Source organism: Gossypium hirsutum, chromosome A04, assembly GCF_007990345.1.
Source record: "Gossypium hirsutum isolate 1008001.06 chromosome A04, Gossypium_hirsutum_v2.1, whole genome shotgun sequence".
Taxonomy (NCBI): domain Eukaryota; kingdom Viridiplantae; phylum Streptophyta; class Magnoliopsida; order Malvales; family Malvaceae; genus Gossypium; species Gossypium hirsutum.
This window is the reverse complement of record NC_053427.1, coordinates 84,052,415-84,072,388: the sequence shown is the minus strand read 5'-3', so window position 1 is coordinate 84,072,388 and position 19,974 is coordinate 84,052,415. Positions and strand designations below refer to the sequence as shown.

At 30.0% G+C, this 19,974-nt stretch overlaps 1 long non-coding RNA gene across 1 annotated transcript; it reads left to right on the top strand.

Moving 5' to 3' along the window:
* Positions 1-18,316: 18,316 nt before the first annotated feature.
* LOC121228236 (uncharacterized) lies at positions 18,317-19,519 on the top strand. Its single transcript, XR_005925783.1, has 2 exons — positions 18,317-18,803; positions 19,213-19,519. It is a non-coding gene; the product is annotated as an uncharacterized lncRNA (long non-coding RNA).
* The last annotated feature ends 455 nt before the right edge of the window (positions 19,520-19,974 follow it).

The window sequence follows — 19,974 nt, the reverse complement described above, 5'->3', positions numbered from 1 at the left end:
CAGCATTGACAAGAATACCAAAACCATTGAATTCTTTTATTAACTTGGTCAAGCTCTGCAAACCGACAGACTTCATTAGGGGACTTCTTTAGATATTTTCCGAAGAGTTTTTGGTTGTTAGAATTATACTTAGTTGACTCGGCCCAAAAGTTCGTCTGAAAAGTGAGAGGATTTGGATAAAAAGATAGATCCAAAAAATGAGTTTGAAAAAAAAGGCCCTTTTATAAAATAGGTTAGGCCTTGTGTAAGATTTTTTTTTGCCTGAGTCTGACCCAACTCAAATATGCAAAAAAAAAGTTTTTTTTACTGTTTTGTTGCTATTTTCTTTTATTTTTTTACTATTTTGTTACAATTTCACTATTGTGTTGCTACTATTTTGTTGTTCTTATATAACTCTTGCTTTATTATTAATTCTGTTACATTTTATATACATTTTCTTTTTAAGTTGCACTTATCTTAGTGTTATTTAAGTATACATATTTTAAATTTTTTTTAAAAATTTTTAGTATTTTTAATGTATTATGTTTTTTAAAAAAATTTATATAAAAATAATAAAAGAAATTTAATACGGCCTGAGTCCAAATTTTAACATTTTTATTTAGGTTAGATTTTGACAAAATTTTAAGCTAAAATTTTGAACCAAACCCAAACCTAACAAACGAGCCTAAAATTTTAATTAACCCGATCTGACCCATAAACACCTCTAAAGGGATTTGGAAATGAAAAGAGTTATTATCTATATGTATTTTTTTATGATAAGAATTTAAAAACTAAAATTTCGAAACCCTTTTTTTTATAGTAACAATCTTGAAATCTAATATTTTTTTATCATGAGAATCTTCAAATCCACAAATTATCCAGATTTTATTATTATTATTGGAGATAAAATATTTAATTATTATATTAGATGGAGATGAACTATCCAAAATTTAATGAAGATCAGTAATTTGATTTTTCATTAAAATATTTAATTATTTCATATATATATATAAAGTTTTATATATAATTTTTTATAAAAGAAAATTCATTGAGAGGGGCTCTTGTATCTTTATATTCTTTCATGGGTTCTGTAAAAAATATTTTTGAATTTTTTTATGTTGGATAAATGTAGTCTTGTTTTTGGTGTTGGGCAGATGGAGGTGAAGTGCGAGAAGGAGAGGAAAAAAATAAAGGTGAGTAAAATTTAATTTAATTTGGAAAATTTAATAAAAATTTTAAATTTTGAATTAAATAGTTCGAGTTATTCGGATCAACTCAAATAAAAAATTAAAATTTTCGATTTAACTCGAATATGAATTACACAATTAGAGTTATCCAAAAATCCGAATAAAAAACAATAAAACTACGTCATTTTAATAAATGTTTATCTTTACTAAAGTTAAAAGTTAAAACTATTAAGGTAAAAGACAAAACTACTTTGTTTTGATAAATGTTTACCCATCAAATTAAAAGATAAAACCATTATATTATTTATGCAGTTAAACAATTTGTACTTCGTCTATTAGTTAAATAATTAGTCTATGTAAACGCAACATTGAGTACTCGACTCAACTCAAAATTTTTTGACTTAATTCGATTCAAAAAAATTTCAAATTGAGTTCAGTTGCTAAAATAGGATTCGTCAACTCGACTAACTCGATTCGACTTGACTCAATTAAGTACTCATCCCTAGGAGAGAACACGGGTACGTTATTAATTTAATTTAATAAATTTATTTTTTAAAAGTTAAAATGGGCTTAAGCAAAATTGTTTAGGCTTAATACATAATTTGGTATTTGAGTATGACATAATTTTCTAACATGGTACCTGTGTTATTTTTTTGTCCAATCTAATACCTGTTGTAGAACCCATATTTTGCCCGGGCCTTAAAATAAATAAACCAAATTTTGAAGAAAAAAAAATCAAAATGCCCATTAAAAGTCCATTTACAAACAAAGCTACCAACCCAATTACAACCCAAAAATTAAAACCTAAAAGAAGCCCAAAAGCTTAGAAACCCTAGCCCACAACCTATTTTCGAAAATTAGAAACCTTAGCCGCAAGCCTCAACCACCCACTTCCAACCACTACCAAGTGGCACATGCCTCCACCACCGTTTGCCTGCCATACAAGAAGAAGAAAAGATAACAAATATATATAATAAAGTTTGTAAATGGCTATAAAGGCCATACTAGAACCGATTGTAAGTATGGGGGGATCGATGGTATTTTGAGGAAGAATCGATTGTATTTTGGGAGAGAAGAAATTGTATTAGAGGGGGTTGTAGACAGAGACTTTTGGGAGAAATCAAAAGGAGAAAACAAGTTCAAAAGGTGTTTGTCCTTATTTTTATTTTTTTGATCTTCTTTCTGTTCGTTCGTTTTATCTATTTTACAAATATTTTTAACAAAGAAAAAAACTTGTAAAAAATATAAAAAAAGGGAAAGAGGGAAGGATCTTACCGATGTTCAGTTTTCCAACATCGTGGACGACCGAGGAAGCCACCGCCGAGGATCGGTGGCTGGAAACCGAATGAATTCTTGAGTTCTAGAGTGCTTCTCATTAATTTTTGAAGGTTTTTGGGTCATTTTAACCCCAAATCCGGGCTCTACTCGAGAAAAGAAGCGAAAAAGGGCCTCGGAAGATTTTTCGGTCACCGTGGACTGCGGCGCCACCGTCGGTGGTCGATGAGCGGCGTGACGGTTGATGGCCGGTCCAATGACCGGAGGAGGGGAAGGGTTGAGAGAGTTGAGAGCCTTCTCTCTATTTTGAAAAATGAATGTAGGGTGGTAAGGTGGTGTTTTAACTTTTTTTTTGTTGTTTTTTTTTTCTTAAAAAAAGTTTTTTTTTATGATAAAAAAAGAGAAAATAAAGTATGGTTTTAATTAATAATAAAAATAAAATAGTATGGGGAATGGTTTTAATTAATAATAAAAACAAAATAGTATGGAGGAATAGTTTTAATTAATAATAAAACAAAATAGTATAGGGGAGTAGTTTTAATTAATAATAAAACAAAGTAGCATGGGGGGAGTGGAATCAACTTTTTTGCTTGGGACCATGCATGTTACCTTTAATTGAGTAATTTGCGCAATTGGTCCCCTCCTTTGTGCTAGCCTTCAATCGGGCCATATTTAAGTTTTATATTATTTTAAATTGGCCCTGCAGTCTGTGTGCTATTTCAATTTGCCCCATTTGCGCGGTATTTTAAGATTTGGGGCATTTTTAATTTTAGATCTCGGACATTTAGACGCAATTAATTTTAGCCCAAAATTCTGTTTCAATAATTTGTTTTACTTGTAAGTTATCTCTTGGATTTTGTTTCTTCTCTCAATTAAGTTTCAGTTATTCTTTTTAGAATAAACATGTTTCTACATATTATTTTGATTTCATACTTTTGTAATTATTATTTTTCTCTTTTCTTTTTTTTCACGTGCATACATGTTTATATGAAATATCTTTATATTATTATTACTACTATATGTATATATTTATAATATTACTAATAGTTTATTTTTTACATTATTATGTATATACCATGTAAATATTTTAATATTATATTATGTATACATTATATATATTTTTTAATATTGTATTTTTATTGTTTTGCATATGCCCTAATATTATATCGTTTATATATATTTTTCCCATATTATCTTACTTTATATATTTTTTAACTATATCATGTATATGCTACTACTATATATCTATTTATGTAGTATTATTAATAGTTGTTTCTAATAGTATGATTATTTTTAATATGTATATATTATGTATTTACCTTCAATATTATATATCGTATATTTCTAATACTATTACGTTATTACTACTATTACACTATTATTATATTTTTACCCATTACTCTTTAAATACACTTGTTTTACCTTTTACTCTTCACTCACTATATATATTGTTTACTTATCTATATATTCACATACATATATATAATTTCACACATCATTCCAAAATTTTTATTTGTATTATTACTATTAATATTATTATTATCTTCACTATACTATCATTCTTTAGTCTTACATAATGATTGTTTATTTATTACTAGTTTTTTTTAATCTCGAATATTTCCTAGCTTATTTGTTATTATCTTTTTATTCGTTTTATTCATTTATTTGTTACCTCGAAATAAGATTTTTTGCAAATAAGGCAATGCTTGGTGTTTGGAAATTTCGAGAAAGCAGTGCCCTAACTTATTGGGTTGCCACTTTTCTCGTTGAATTCGAATAATTAAGTACCCTTTTAAGTTTTTAGAGGTTTTCTAAATGCAAGCCACTATCTTGGAATTTCAAAGCAATATGTCCTAACTTATTGGATATAGCGTTTTGCTGTTTGAGATAGGAATTTCAAAAAAGGGATAACTTAATTGTAACGCCCCAATTTTCGGGAATCCTGTGAATGTTGGCAAAATTTCATGCTTTAATTTTGTCATTTGTGAGTGAAATTATGAAATAGGACCTATGTGAAAATGTTTGAAAATGCTATAGGCTAAATTGAAGTGACCAAATAAATAGGAGTGCAAAATAGGAGGATTTGCATGACAAACCTCCCATTTTACATGAAGTGGCCAGCCATCATGTTGTTGTAGACAAAATGTACACTTGATATCCATAATTTATGGTACAAATTGATACAAATTGATAATAGGTTAGGTAAATGTTCCATGATAATGGGTTAGGTAAATGTTTCATGATAAGAATTTCATGTCTTTTGTATTAAAGAATTAAATGGATGAAATATGAAGTTTTATTAAAAGAAAAAGGGGTAAAAAGAACAAAGTTTTGTCCATCTTTGTTAATCATAGCTGAAAGTTAGAGAAGAGAAAGGAGAGGAGAAAGCTCTTGAGTGTTCGGTCACTTGGGGAAGAAAATTGAAGGTAAGTTCATGGTAGTTGGCTTCTCTCTTGGTGTTCATGAGTTCTTCTTGATTCTACCTTAACTCTTGAAGCATATTTTGGTTTTTAGTTGTGTTGTGAGCATTTAGTCATGAATTAAAATGAAGGAAATGGTTGTTGTTTCATGTTCTTTTGATGAAAAAATGGAAGATAGGTGAAGTTGAGCCAAACAAATGAGCATGCATGTGCCTTAGATGCTAAAGGGAAAAATCGGCTAACATGTTGTGCTTTAAAATGATGAAATGGAGATTATACTTAAGTAAAATCATAGATATGTGATGATTGATTGGTGATATATATGTTTAAAAAAAAACATGCATGCAAGTTATGTGTGAAAGAGTAATTTGGTAATAAATCTGCTTGGGACAGCAGCAGTAATGTGACTTTGTAAAATCACCATAAATTGTGGGAGATGAATTAGAAGCTGAATAAATAATGTAATTAAAGCTTATTGAGTCTAGTTTCTAATGAAATAAACAAGAACATATTTTGAATTCTGTACAATGAGAAATTTGATTCGTAATGAAGAGTGGTCAGATTAGTCAAACAGTAAAACATGGGAAAATTTGAGAAAAATCTGGTATTGATTGGCTAAACCAAAAATTCTGAAAATTTTATGGATAGAAGATATATGAGTCTATTTTCAAGGAAAATTAACGGAACTTGATTTGGAGTTTCGTAGCGCCAGTTATAAATGATTTAGTGACTGTTGCTCAGGAAGACAGCTTGCAGTGAAATTATGATTATGTGGTAAACATTGACAAAAATTTGTTAATGAGTTACTTATTGTTTTCTTATAAGCTTACTATGATCTGCAGGTGTGGTTGGCCGAATATTGTAAGGGGTTAATACGTAGTTTGTATTTGAATAGTTAGATTAACGTGTTAGTAATCCAATTGTAGGCGGTTCGTGTGTGGATCTCGTTAGCATATCGTCGCAAATAGGTGTGTAACTAACACCCTCTTTCTTAGTCTAGATCGGCAAAAGTCGAAAAGCCGAAATGCCGAAAATCGGTATTTTGTAGATTTGCGAGTGTGCGAATGCTCGTGAGGTAAATCGATTAATGTTTTTGGTAAGCTGCAATGTTTGGACTGCAAAGTGCATGATTTCTGTGCCCTCGATATTTTTGGGCTTAATGGGCCAAAATTGGAATGATGGGCCAATGGGCCCAATTCGGTAAGAACCCTCGATACGTGATTCTGTAGTACGTGAAAGGTAGGAATATGCATGAAAAACCCTAAAATAGATAAATTACTGAAATACCTTTAAAAATGGAAAATTTACAGTTTTACCCTTAGGAGATAAATTACCGAAATACCCCTAGGGTTAAATTGACTTAAATGCATGTTTGACTGTTGTTATTTACTGCATGCCATGTTGTTATTATTTGATGCATGGGATTGGGATATTGACGGAGGAAGTACTGAAAGTGGCTTGTCCACGTACTGGAGGCTTTGCCTCAATTTACTGTTAACTGAGCAGCAATGCTGCAACTGTGGAGTGTTGGGCTGGGTGGGTTGAGCTATCCTCACATGGAGTGTATGGCTGGTACGGGTGGAGTGTAGTGGTTGGTGGGTTGAGTAGTCTCCCCAAATGGGCTTGCATATGTTATTGATGTTGCATGTATTTTGAAATTGGCCTATGGGCCATACTGTTATCTGAATAAAGGGCTAAGGCCCAGTTTATTGTAATTTGAAAAGGGCTCTGGCCCAGTACCACTGTTACCTGAATGGGCTTAGGCCCAATAGGCTTGAGCTAACTTGGGCTTTGAATGGGTTTTCCTTACACACTGAGTTTCCCCAAACTCACCCCTTTTATTTTCATCCACGCAGGAAATCCCCAACCATAGTGGGCTTGGAGCTGTGAGGGAATTCGGAGTGGCCACCCGTTCTGAAAGTTTGATTTTCTTCTGGTGAACTGGACATCCTTTTATTTACGTTTGAAGTTTTTGGGCTTTTAAATGTAATAAGGCCGCTTAATTATTTTTTTATGGTTTTAATATGTATTACTAAGATAGGTAATACTTATTTTAACTGTTGAAATTGGATAGCTTTAGGGCGCGTTTTCAAAAACAACAGTTGATTTCAAAATAACACGACAACAAGCAAAGCTTCCGCAATGAAAGTATTTTCCAAAATTAATCACTTTTCCTAAAAATGACTTAATCAAATCGGTTTCCTAGAAATATCAATGACGTTAAGGTGTGGCAATGGCGGTATGCATGTCTAGGATTGGATCCGAAGAGAGCTTGGTACTTAAGCAGTCCGATGGACTCACCACCTCTTTTTCGATTTCCTACCTGGTGCACAGCTTCCATTCACTTTAACCTATAATGAAATTAATCTTTTGAACATCAAGTACGATTTTCTGGACTTAGAATGGAAAATTTTTTATAACATTTTTGATGTGGCATGTCAGATCCGGCCATAACTTCTGAGCCGGGTTTGGGGTGCTACATTAATGTCAATACTTTGACGCTAGTGAATCCCAATTTTCAAAGTTAAAATATTTTAAAGAGGACTACATCTTAAAATTTTTTTCTTTCGACATTAAAGACATTTGATAATCAATTAGGTACCAATTTTTGGGCGTTACGAGGGTGCTAATCCTTCCTCGTACGTAACCGACTCCCAAACCCGTTCTTTTATTTCGTGGACCAAAACTAATGATTTTAAAACAAAATGTTTTAAAGGTGATCCAATCACACCTAAAAAGATTGGTGGCGACTCCCGTTTTCATTTTTTAAAATCGATTCCCATTTTCTAAAACTCGATCTGATAATGGTTTCGACACCTGTATTTGACAAAAGTTATATATTTTGGTACTTGAAAGTAATGGTGTTAACTTTTGAATGTTTAATTTGGGTTTTACAATTGATTTGGTGAAATTATATAATTAGCTGATAATATTAACAATCAACTTTCACTAAATCAACCCTAAAACCCGAATTAAATAATATTCATCTAATTGCATTTGACAAATTGAACGCAAAATTAAATAAATTCATGATTAACACTAAATTTATTCTATTAAAAAATCATGAAAAATTCTAATACAATAATATTAACTATTAACTTTCAATTAAATCTACCCTAAAACTTGAATTAAACACTAAAAAGTTAACACCATTACCTTATCAGATTGGACAAAAAAAAACATAAGTACGACATTAGAAAAAAGTGTTAAACTCGGATACAAAATAATATACTAAGTCAATTATTTAAGGAAAAATATAAAAGTCTTGACGTGATATGGTGTGATTTTTTCTTTAACGTCTACTTAAATTTGAACTAAACTTTAACGTTTGGATACTTTAAGTAACTAAAAAAGAAAAAATTAAGTACCAAAGTGAAAGGAAATAATATTAAGCTTAAAAAAGTAAATAGTACCTCCACAATATGAGCACAATATACTATAACAATTCCATATTAAACCCAGACTTAATCCCATTTTCAGTGTAACAACTCGTTTTTTAGTGGTACTGGAAACGATAGTTTTGGAATCCCATTTTTGATGATTGGGTTAGTAAATATTATTATTTAATATTTATGAGTAAATTATAGTGTTATATTGAATCTTGATATGATGAATTTGTTAACTGGAAAGTTAGTTAAAGTACAAATGGTTTGACCCTAAAGTAAATGGTTTTGGAAAATAAGGTATCGAGACCTTATTTTCATAAACTGAGCCCATAAATATTTTTAGTAAACATTTACAGAGTTATTATATAGGTAATTTTCGTAAACTAAATTTTGGATTAGGTAATTTTGCCGAATTAGTGACTAATTAAGGTGCAAGGACTAAATCGTAAAAATTATAAAAGTTAATCGCTATTGATTTTTATTAGATAATATCCGTATTTAATAATTGTTCAAGGGTCTATGTGATAATTAGACAATAATGAATTGGCTTGGATGGTTAATGCTTAGTTTCAATTGTTTATATGTTAAAATCTTAGTTAAAAATTATGTTAAATAAAAATATGTATATTAAAACATAAAAGAATATTAAAACACCAAAGTCATCTTCATCTTTTATTCTCTCCATTATCGAAACAATCATTTTTTAAACTTAAGAAATTTGGCCAAGATTTAATTCTTGCATATAATGTAACATTCCTAACCCTGAACCGTCGTCGAAACATAGTTATGAGGTATTATCAGATATATCAGACAACTTACGAATAATTCACAAATACAATAACATTCATTGTATAATTTAATAACTAAGTCATTATAATAAACTCTCGAAGTCTAAAACATGTATGAAAAGTGAAACGGGACTCATTCAAATACTCCGGAAAATAATTTTTTATTATTATAAATTTCAACAGTATTTCTCTTTATTTTTACATAAAACCCCTTGCAATTAAAACCGTATACATTTCAAACATAACCAATTCAACCAACTCACCAGTATGACACATTGTGCCTTAATGGTACACAGTAGCTAAACAGTAATCAGTAACAATAGCAGTAACAGAACAATAACAGTATTCAACACACAAAGTGCTGAATCGGCAATGGTAACAGTAATAATATTCGACACACAAAGTGTCGAATCGGTAACAGTAACGGTAAGAGTAACAGTAGTTGGCACATAAGTGCCTGATTAGTAAGCCGACAAAAACTCGTACTCTTCCATATCCTATGGCATGCCAACTATATCCGACAAGTCCGATTAGTTAATAGGGTATTCAAATAATTTTTTAGTACAATTTCCATTTCGATTCAATATTAATTATAATTTATTATTTCGATCAATTTTTCACAGTAATACAGTAATTCGTTTCATCAGAAATTTTACAGTTCAATGCAGTATACGTAACAATATTCAGGAATTTCACAGTTCAATTCAGTATTCAAAACAATATTCAATATCCCATAATTCAGTTCAGTATCAATCTCAATTTTAATACCCAATCACAAATTTTATCAATTCATTAAATACTTACCTTAAAATACTTACCACACATACATATTAAATTAAACACATATTAATTATAAAGCTTGAGTTATAGTGATACAAACCAGAATTTTCTTCGAATTTAATCCTTGATAATCTTTTCTTTTCCTTTTTGGGCTGATGCTTCAGGCTCGATATTAGCTACAAACAATTAAAATAGTTCCACAATTATTAGCATAACACAATTTAAATACTGAAATTTTTATTTAACTTTTACTTTAATTCTAATTTAGTCCTAACTAAACTCATATATTTTTCTTCTTCAGTTCATATTTTTTATTACTCAATTCCCTACCAAACTTACATTTAACTATCAAGTTTTCATCATATTTTCATAATTTTGAATTTCTATCAATTTAGTCCCTATAACATAAAACTTATGGCATAGTTTACAATTTAATCCTTTAATTAGTTCCAATTAAAATTTCTATCAAATAAACCCCCAATTCCATCATTTGTTCAACATAAACCCTACTAAATAAAAATCATTAACTTTCAAAATTTTAACTCAAATCCAAGAGTATTTCACTCTAGGATTCCAAAAATATTAAAATTAAAAGAAAAGGACTAAAATTAACTTAACAATTAACATGGAATCCCAAAATCCCTATTTTTCCTTTCTTCTTTTCTTTCCCCGATTTCTTCTTTCTATTTCGTGAGCTCTCTGTAACTTTTTCTTCTTTCCTTTTTCAATTTGTTTTGTACCAGGCCAAAATTGCCCGGCCCAAGCCCAAAGTAGACAACCCAAAATGCTTAAAATGAATAACAGTCTAAAGTTATTACAGTCCAAATCCGGGCCCTAAACAACCTAAACAAATGACCTACTACCCAACTACAACCTAGCAGGCCCTATTTGCAAATGGCCCAAACACAACCCAAAATCCCTAACCCAATTTCTATCAGCCCAATTGGCCTAAAACATTAAACCAACTCAGAAATCCTAGGGTTTCTGAGCCTCCCTCGCGCCGCAGCCACCACCCATATGCCTCAGCGCGCACTCTGCCCAAAGGTCCACTCTCCTTCCACGGAAGTGGAAACTTCCTCGTCCGTTGACCCTCCATGGACCTGCAAACATGCAAAAAAGGAGCAAAAACAAAATAACACGCAAAGGCAATAGAGAAATGGATATGTATTCGACTATATAGCCAGAGACAAAATGTAAATTTTGAACACATGAATATTGAACAACCAAAAAGCGAAAAGACAAGAAAAAAGGTTGACTGTTTATTTATATTTCTTGTTTTCATTTCATTTCATTTCATTTCATTTCGTTTTTTATTTTTATTTTTTATCTTTTCTATTTTATTACGAATCTATTTTAAACAAAAAAATATAAGAGAAGAAACCTCACTGGATAATCCTGAATCACGTCGTCGGACATGTTCTTCGTCGTCAAAATTGGACTTAAAAGGAAGGGGGAGGGACCTTTTCTTTCGCATTTTCTGAGTTTGGAGGGCTTTGCTTTCGGACCCTCTTAAAAAGGGCCAAAAATCTGGTCTTTGCGTGGCTCCGACCACCGACCACCGTCCACGGTGGAACCACGACGATCAAGGCGACGACGATGATGGGTTAAGAAACCCTGGCACAGAAAAATTATAAAAGGAGGGGCTGCTCTCTGTTTTTTGTAGAAGAAAAGGGAAGAAATGAAAAAAAAAGTAAAAAAAATTAGTTTAAATAGCAGTGCAAAACGGTGCCGTTTTGCACCAAAGGACCAGCACTGAAACAGCATCGTATGAGCAAACCCATGCTCGACCGGACCCGATGCAAAGGGGATCCGCGTGTTTCTGAAGTTTAAATGGTATATTTTTTTTATTTTAATCCTTCCTTCTTCTTGAACTTTTCAATCAAACCCTCAAATGTTCTTGTATATTTTAAATTGACCCCTATAATTTTATTCGCGTGTCATTTAGGCCATCGGCTAAAACGCTGCGCATTGCGACCTGGGATATTCTCCCATCTAGCCCTCGCGAGTTTACGCGTTTGTTGCTTTAGCCCATGGTAGCTTTTGGTATTTATGGTTATGCCCCATTATCTTTGTACTGATTTGCAATGCATTCTCTAACCTTTTAACTTCATTTTTATTTTTAAATTACTTCTATTTATTATTATTAATTTTTTGTTTGTTTTTTTTTATTTGCTCTTTAAACCGTTTAGATTTTTTCTTTTTTACATATTATTTCACTTAAACTGTTCTATGTTTATCCATTTTAAGTTTTTATATAGTAGTTATATTAAAACTGTTTTGCCTTTTATTATTCATTTTAAAATTCTTTTTACACATCATATATCTAAAGCTTTCGTATGTTATTTTAAAAGGTGTATAAGTTATTTATTTTTAATTACTTTATATATTATTTTATTGTATTGTATTTTATTTTATTTTTTTTAAATGAATTATATGTGTTAACTCTTTTAAATCATTTTATACTATTTAGTTCAAATTGCCGTTCATGGTATTTATTTAAAAAAAGAAAAAGAAAAAATGTTATTATATATTATTTATTTAAAATTGTTTTGATTACTTATTTTAAATTGTTTTATATACCTTATTTTGAACTCTATTTATTTATTTTAAAATGTTTTATTATTATTTACTTTAATTTTTTACATTATTTATTTCATACTTCTGTGTATATATATATTATCTATTTTAAAGTTTTTCATATATATATATCATTCCTTTTTAAAAAAAAAAAAACCGTTTGGTATATTGTTGATTTTAACTTTCTTTTTTTCACATTATTTATTATAAATTCATTCATTGTCCTCTTAAAATTTATTTTGCAATTATTTGATTTTAGTTTGCTTTCAACTATTTATTTATTTACTTTTTTTAAAAAAAAATTTTGTGTCGCTTAGTTCACTTGTCTTTAATTATTAATACTAGTGTTTAAATAATATATGTTGTGTGATTATTGCCATTGCGTGTACTTTAATTCACTTACACGTGTTCATATTATTATCATTCGTTTGTGTAATGTTTCATTCATGTATCATCGTTCTATGTCGCACTATATTTTTATTTCATATCATCACCTCATGAATCAAGCCTTGTTACATTTTTCAAATAAATCGTTTTATTTTAATCCAAACAAATAACGCACGTCGTTTAAATATTGTACTCGTTATCATTCAAAAACAAAAATATTCAAAGCAAGGCAATATTTCGCGTTTCGGAAATTCAAGAAAACATGCCCTAACTTACTGGGTTTCGATTTTCTTGTTAAGCCTAAAAAGCTAAATATCCTTTTAGATTTCAAAATACACAAAGTTTCGATAAAGATTAAAGGCAAACTTGCTCCCGAAGATTTAAACGTCGCGTCCTAACTTATTGGATGTGACACCTTACTATCTCGGGACGAGTAAGCCTGTGATGCTCGTTTCAACGTAATTCAGGCGTTTTAAAATTAGCATCCATGAGAAAGGATCGTATTTTAAAATTTATTTTAGAATCTTTTCAACTTTCTACATTAAGACGTTAATTAATTGATTATGTACCAATTTTGGGCGTGACGAGGGTGCTAATCCTTCCTCTCACGTAACCGACTCCCGGGTCCGTTTTCTCAATTTTTTGTAGACCAAAATCATTTATTTTAATAAATCGAAATATTTTATTGAAACGACTAAATTTCTAAGTGAACCGATCACACCTAAATAAAAAGGATTGGTGGCGACTCCATTTTTGTTTTTAAATAAGTCGACGCCCGTTTTCAAAAAAATAGTTTCGACGTGTTTATTTTATGTTTTATTAACCTTTATTAATTATTATTTTAATTAATATCTTTTAAATATCAACTTATATTTTACATTTGTTTCCATATTTTTGTTGCACATGTTTATAACCATCACCATACATGTGTTTTATTCTAATTTATTTAACATTAATAATAATAATAATATATTTTACTTATAATTTAAGTAAATTATTTATTAATTTACATTTGTATTCATTTTCATTATTACACTTGTATTTAATTATTTCCTTACACTTGTCACTCCTATGATTTATTTACTAATTTAGTCTCTTGTCTTTTCTCTACTTTATAATTAAACTTTTATACTCTATTTAATTTAATCCTTTTTACTAATTACTCTAAATTAAACTAAATTCACTTAATCAAATTTTAATTACACATACCACTAAACTCATTATTACTCCTAATAATTATTTTTAAACCTGGTTCACTATGTCAAAGGCCCGATAATAAACTTTCCGGTGCCCACGGATTTTGGGTCGCTACATATAAGTACTCTTAAGGCATTTTTTTTGTAAAATTTATATTTCTGATATTGTTGTAGCTTAATTTAGCTAATCTGGGTACTAAATCTTAAAACTTTTAAAGTTTTGAAATGTTTCCACTGATGGTTTTTTATGTCAAATAACTTGATTGTAAGCTTAGATTTGATTAAAGACTAATTTGTAAAAAAAAATTGTTAATTTTGAGTTTAGGGACTAAAATGAAAATATTTTGAATTTGACATGAAATTTCTGTAATTACTGAAATCAAAGGGCTTTAGAAGAGTGTATTTGAAATTGGATTGTTAAAACAAGGTAGAAATGTGAAAGATATGATAGTTTTGGTTTTAGGGACGGAATTGAATAAAATTCAAAACTTTATAGAAATTGTGTAAAATGAAATTAAGTTTTCATATGCCTTAAATAAGATGTTATAAGGTAATTGGCATTGACATTTTGAAATGAATTACCGTATAGATTAAGAATTGAATCAACAGTAGATAATCGAAGAAAAAGAGAAATTGCAAATTAGTCCCTGACCCTTTTAACTTTGTTGTTTCTGGTAAGTTCATATGGTGTAATTGTGTTTATAAATGTATTGACTATGCTTAAATCATGAGTTTTTATTTATAAATTGTATTTTGAAATGTATTCAAAATGGTACAAAAAGGATGAAAATTACTGAATTGTAAATAGTTGTTCTGATATGAGTATTAAGTCTGAATGAACATAGGATAGGATACAATTGGCATGTCAATAGGTTTAGTCGCGCGCTTGTACAGGATTGCACTTCGGTGCCACTGTTTGCACTTCGGTGGCTACTGATTTGCACTATGGTGCCTATTGTTCAACACTCCGGTGCTTACTGCTCAGCACTTTGGTGCCTAGTGATGTGGTGTAGTTACCTACATATCCGTATTTATTTATTTGGTTCATTGGGCTAATTTTTTAAAAGAGAATATATTGACTGATTTTATGAGATGAATGGAAATTGATGTGTTTATATGAATGATGTACATGTTTAACAGTTCTGATGAAATGATACTAAATTGAATTGTACTGAATGAATTGATAGCTATATAGTTGTATAAGAAATACACACCTTGTGAATGTGAATTATTGTGATAAGAACTCAGTTAAACTAGTTGTTTTGGTTTGTCTAATTATAAAATGAGGTGAGTTTACCGTTTAAATACCTATGAACTTACTAAGCGTGTAAATGCTTACTCTGTTTCATTTTTTGTTTCTGTAGTTGACGTTTTGTAGAACTCGACAATCGAATCACCCTTTAGCTCACACTATCCAGCTTCAATTTCGGCAGACTTTTAATTGTTTGAAACTTGATTTTTTGGCATGTATATAGGCTTGATATGTATAAGTGTCATCTTGGATGTTAATGGTTATGATATACATGTAATACTTGTTCTTGATGGTTACATGATATGTATATATGTCTTTTTAAGTGTTTGAAGCTGTTGAATGGTCAATTTTGAATGTGAAAAAGGTTGAGTATTGTGATGTGAATGGTAGGAATGATTGGTATGAACATGTGAGGGTAACATATGTTAAATTGCATATTTGATTTGGATGAATGGTATGAATAGTACCAATTGAGTTGAATGACTTGTAATGTTATTATATTCTTATTGTTGTAATAGTGCCATTGTGGCATATTGGTTAGTTACTTAGTAGGTTGATATATGTATGTTTTGGATTGAAATTGTTATGTTTTTATCAGGTTTACAAGTTGTGAAGATTACTTAGGTTGTTATGTTTAATAAAGTGTCCATTTCCAGTAGAATTACTTGAATGGTCTTATGGTTGGTTAAAAGGATGTGTTGGTATATGTTTAAGTTGGCTTTTTGAAGGTTTGAATGGCAAAATATGCACCATTTGAGAAAATGGTTTGGCTTGGCATGAAATAGTTACAAAATGGTCATATTTTACCAAAAATAGAGTCCTTGTCACAATGTAGAATTCTTCTTGTCGCAACGTCAACCAACAGCCTATGACGTCCCAACGTCAAGTAGTCCGACGTCATGATGTAACTCACTGCCTAACAATGTCATAACGTGGGAATGACTCGTCACAGCGTGGAGTTCAAATTTTCCAAACTTTACAATTTGGTCCTAATTCATGCCCGGGTCATCAATAGAGCTTCCGTAAGCTTGATTTAGTCTCGATTTATATTTGAATGACATCATAAGATCACGATTGAGATACAAATTATTATTTCATGATTTATTTTAATGTTTTCAATTTCGATTACAGTAGTAATATTTTGTAGCTCGGGTTTGGCGACCAGACCGAGTAAGGGGTGTTACACGAAGGCCCATCCTAAAAGTGAGAGGGTTTGGGAAAAATATATATGTCTGATGTCGAAACCATTTTTTTATCTTAGGAAAAAATGGGGATAGACTTTAAAATAAAGTATGGAGTCGCCACCAATCTTTTTGTTTAGGTGTGATTGGATCACCTAATAAAACATTTTATTCCATTTAAATCAATTTTGGTCTACGTAAATTTAAAAATGAGTTCGGGAGCCGATTACATATGAGGAAGGGTTATCACCCTCACTACGCCCAAAAAATGGTATCAGATTGATTAAGTGCTGTCCTCATGTCTAAGATTTTAGAAAGAATTTTTGAAATATGGTTCTTTTTAAAACATTTGAGTGGTTCAAGTTGGTCATCAAAATTCTTTCGTTTCAAAGGCATACAACATCACATCTAGCACGATAGGACACGATTCTTTATACCTTTGAAAACACGATTGATTTTTGACTTCCAAAAGCTTATACGTTAAAAATTACAAAAGGATGTCTAATGATTTAGTCCAGCGAAGAATCGAAACCCAACACAGTAGGGCATGATTCTTCGAATTTTCAAATATTGAACATTGCCTTATTTGAAAATTTTTAAATAAACCATTGTAAACTAGCTCAAAATGCTTTAATTCTACTTGAAATAAAATGGAACAATTGATTTTAAAAAAAAATTGAAAATTACAAAGCAACATTTGTAAACCAAAAGGAAAAGAAGTAATAAATATGGGATAATATGCATGAATAACGTACAATACTTGATGCATGAAGATAATATAACCTTATTTAGCCAACTTAACAAAAACAAACAATTACATATCATTAATCCAAGAAACATAGAACCACACTTTCAAACATGAACCAAGAACAGTTGATATAACAATGCAAAAACGAAAAAATAATGTGCAACAATAATCCATAACTTAATATAACACAATCAAGACAAAATGTACAAAACAAAATGGAGATTAGAAACCAATGTGGTATAAGACAATTTTAAAATAGTGATGAATTAATGAACACATAATATATATAATAGATGAATTGATGAATTGATGAATTTTAAATAATTTGTATAAAAAAACTAGGGATATATACAATCATTAAAATGAATATTGTAGAATGAAGACATCTAAATAACATGCAAAGTGTAAAAACATTCGTTTAAAACTAACAATACCCACAACAAAAGAGAATTTAAATAATATATAAAATATGAATGGATAGTAAAATACATAATAAGATATATCTTAGGAAATGAATTATATACATAGTAGATTTACAAAACGTATATGTATATAAATAGATTTGGAAGCAATTGTTTGTGAAAATAGCATGGAATTAATAATGCATATAAGATTAAATTAATTTTATCATAAATTGTATATATAATAGATTTAAAAAAAACATAATTATGTACACAAATAGATTCAAAAGAAATTATACATATAAAATAATACGGGTTTAATGATGAATATAGATCAAACGTACGTACCAATATATATCTATACGTAATAATAATTTAAATAATACATTAGATATGTAGGATTTTCCTTTAAATAACAAAGATATATATAAAATATGTGAATAGATTTAAAAGAAATTATATGTATAAAATAACATAAGATTAATAATATACATAAAATTAAATTTATTATAAATTATATGTATGTAATAATGTTTAAGAACATTTATATAAAATATTATACAAAATGTTGAAATGATATGATATAAAAATTTTGCACTAATAAATTTAAAAAACAAAATACAATTATCAAGGTAATTCAAAATATACAAATAAGTAAACAAGAATTAAAAAATGACTGTGAAATGAATCTAAAAAAAACAAAAAAAAACTTAATTAAAATTAAATTAAAACAAAAGGGTTAATTTATAAATAAAATAATCGAAAAGAGGACCAACGTGCCATATGCGCAAATGTACGGGGACCAAAGCTGGAAATATTCCAGACCCCAAAACGCAGCACTTAGACGCAGACTAAAATGAAATAGCACACAGACTTTTGGGGAAAATTTAAAAAAATAGATAAGATGCCAATAAGAGTCAATTGAAATGCGATGCAAAGGGGAGGAATTAAACGCGCAAATTACCCATCTGAAACAAAAGGGCGCGGATCCGCTTTCGGATCGGGTCAACGCGCGGATCTTTCCCTTCTTTAAACGGCGTCGTTTTTTAATGGGTTATTAAAACCTCTTTTTCTCCTATTTTCTTCTCTAAACACAGCCAAACTTTTAATTAAAATAACTACAGCCTGGAAATCATTCTGCTAGGGTTTCCTTCTAGCAGCCGCCGAACCCACTATTCAGTTTGATGGTCGACGGTGCGCAAGCAGCGACCCGGTCTTGCCAACGAAGGTCACCCATGGAGATCTGGTAAGCTACTCTTTCTCCTTTTCTTTGTTTTTTTTAAAAAAAAACCCCAAATCGTATATTATTCTCCCGAAAAACAAAGAAAAAATTAGACAGAAAAAAAACATTCGACCCTCGCCCCAAATCTCCATACTTCCTAGATACTTGGGCATTCATCAGCATCAATTCAAGTATCTTTTTCATTTTTTTATGCTAATGTTGCAAGCAAATTGAAAGAAACAAAAAAGAAATAAACAGATTTTTGGATCACCTTTGTATAACTTTATGTTTGCTCCTTTCTGATATTTTGTATGCGTATTTCAGTGTGCACATGGCTTTTTATTGCCGAATTTACAGAATGAATAAAAAATGAAAAATTCTATTTTCCTACTTTCATTTGCTGTATATTCTGTTAGCATTTCTGTTCTCGCAGGTTCTATGTTGACATGAAGACGTACAGAGAAGCAAGCTACTTGTGGGGAGGCCGTTCGTGAGAGGCTCGATTTCATGGCTAGCTATTGGACTGCGTATTCCAGAAACCTCTAGGGTTTCTAGTGTTTTCTCATTTTGAGCTCATTTGGGCCGTATGTAAATTGGGTTAGGATTTTAGGTTTTGAACTAGTGTTTTATTTCTATTTCGGGTTATGTTTTGTTATTGCATTTGGGTTAGTGTTTTGGGCCTTTATTTTTTTAAAAGGACTTGGACTTTTAATTTATTCGGCTCATGGCTTTATTTTTTATTATTATTATTTTTCTATTTTTGGTTCTGGTATAGTTTTTTTACGGGCTCGGATAAAATGGGCCTATTACATCTGAAAAATGGGCTTGGACAAAAAATAAGATCTATTTTCTAAATGGGTTGGGCCTCAGATAAGTTTTTTTTGCTCGAGCCCAACCTGAATTTGTCTAAATTTTTTTCACTGCTGTTTTGTTGTTATTTTTTGCCATTTTGATGTTGTTTTGCTACCATTTTGCTATTATATTGTTACTATTTTGTTGTTGTTGTTTGGATATTATATAACTCTTATTTTATTATTAATTTTGCTACTATTTTACAGGCATTTGCTTACTAAGTTGCAATTATCTTTGTGTTATTTAAGTATAAAAATTTTTTTAATGTATTTTCAATTTGTTGGGAAACATTTATTTTAATGTTTTTAGTGCAATTAATGTATTATATTTTTTACTTTATTTT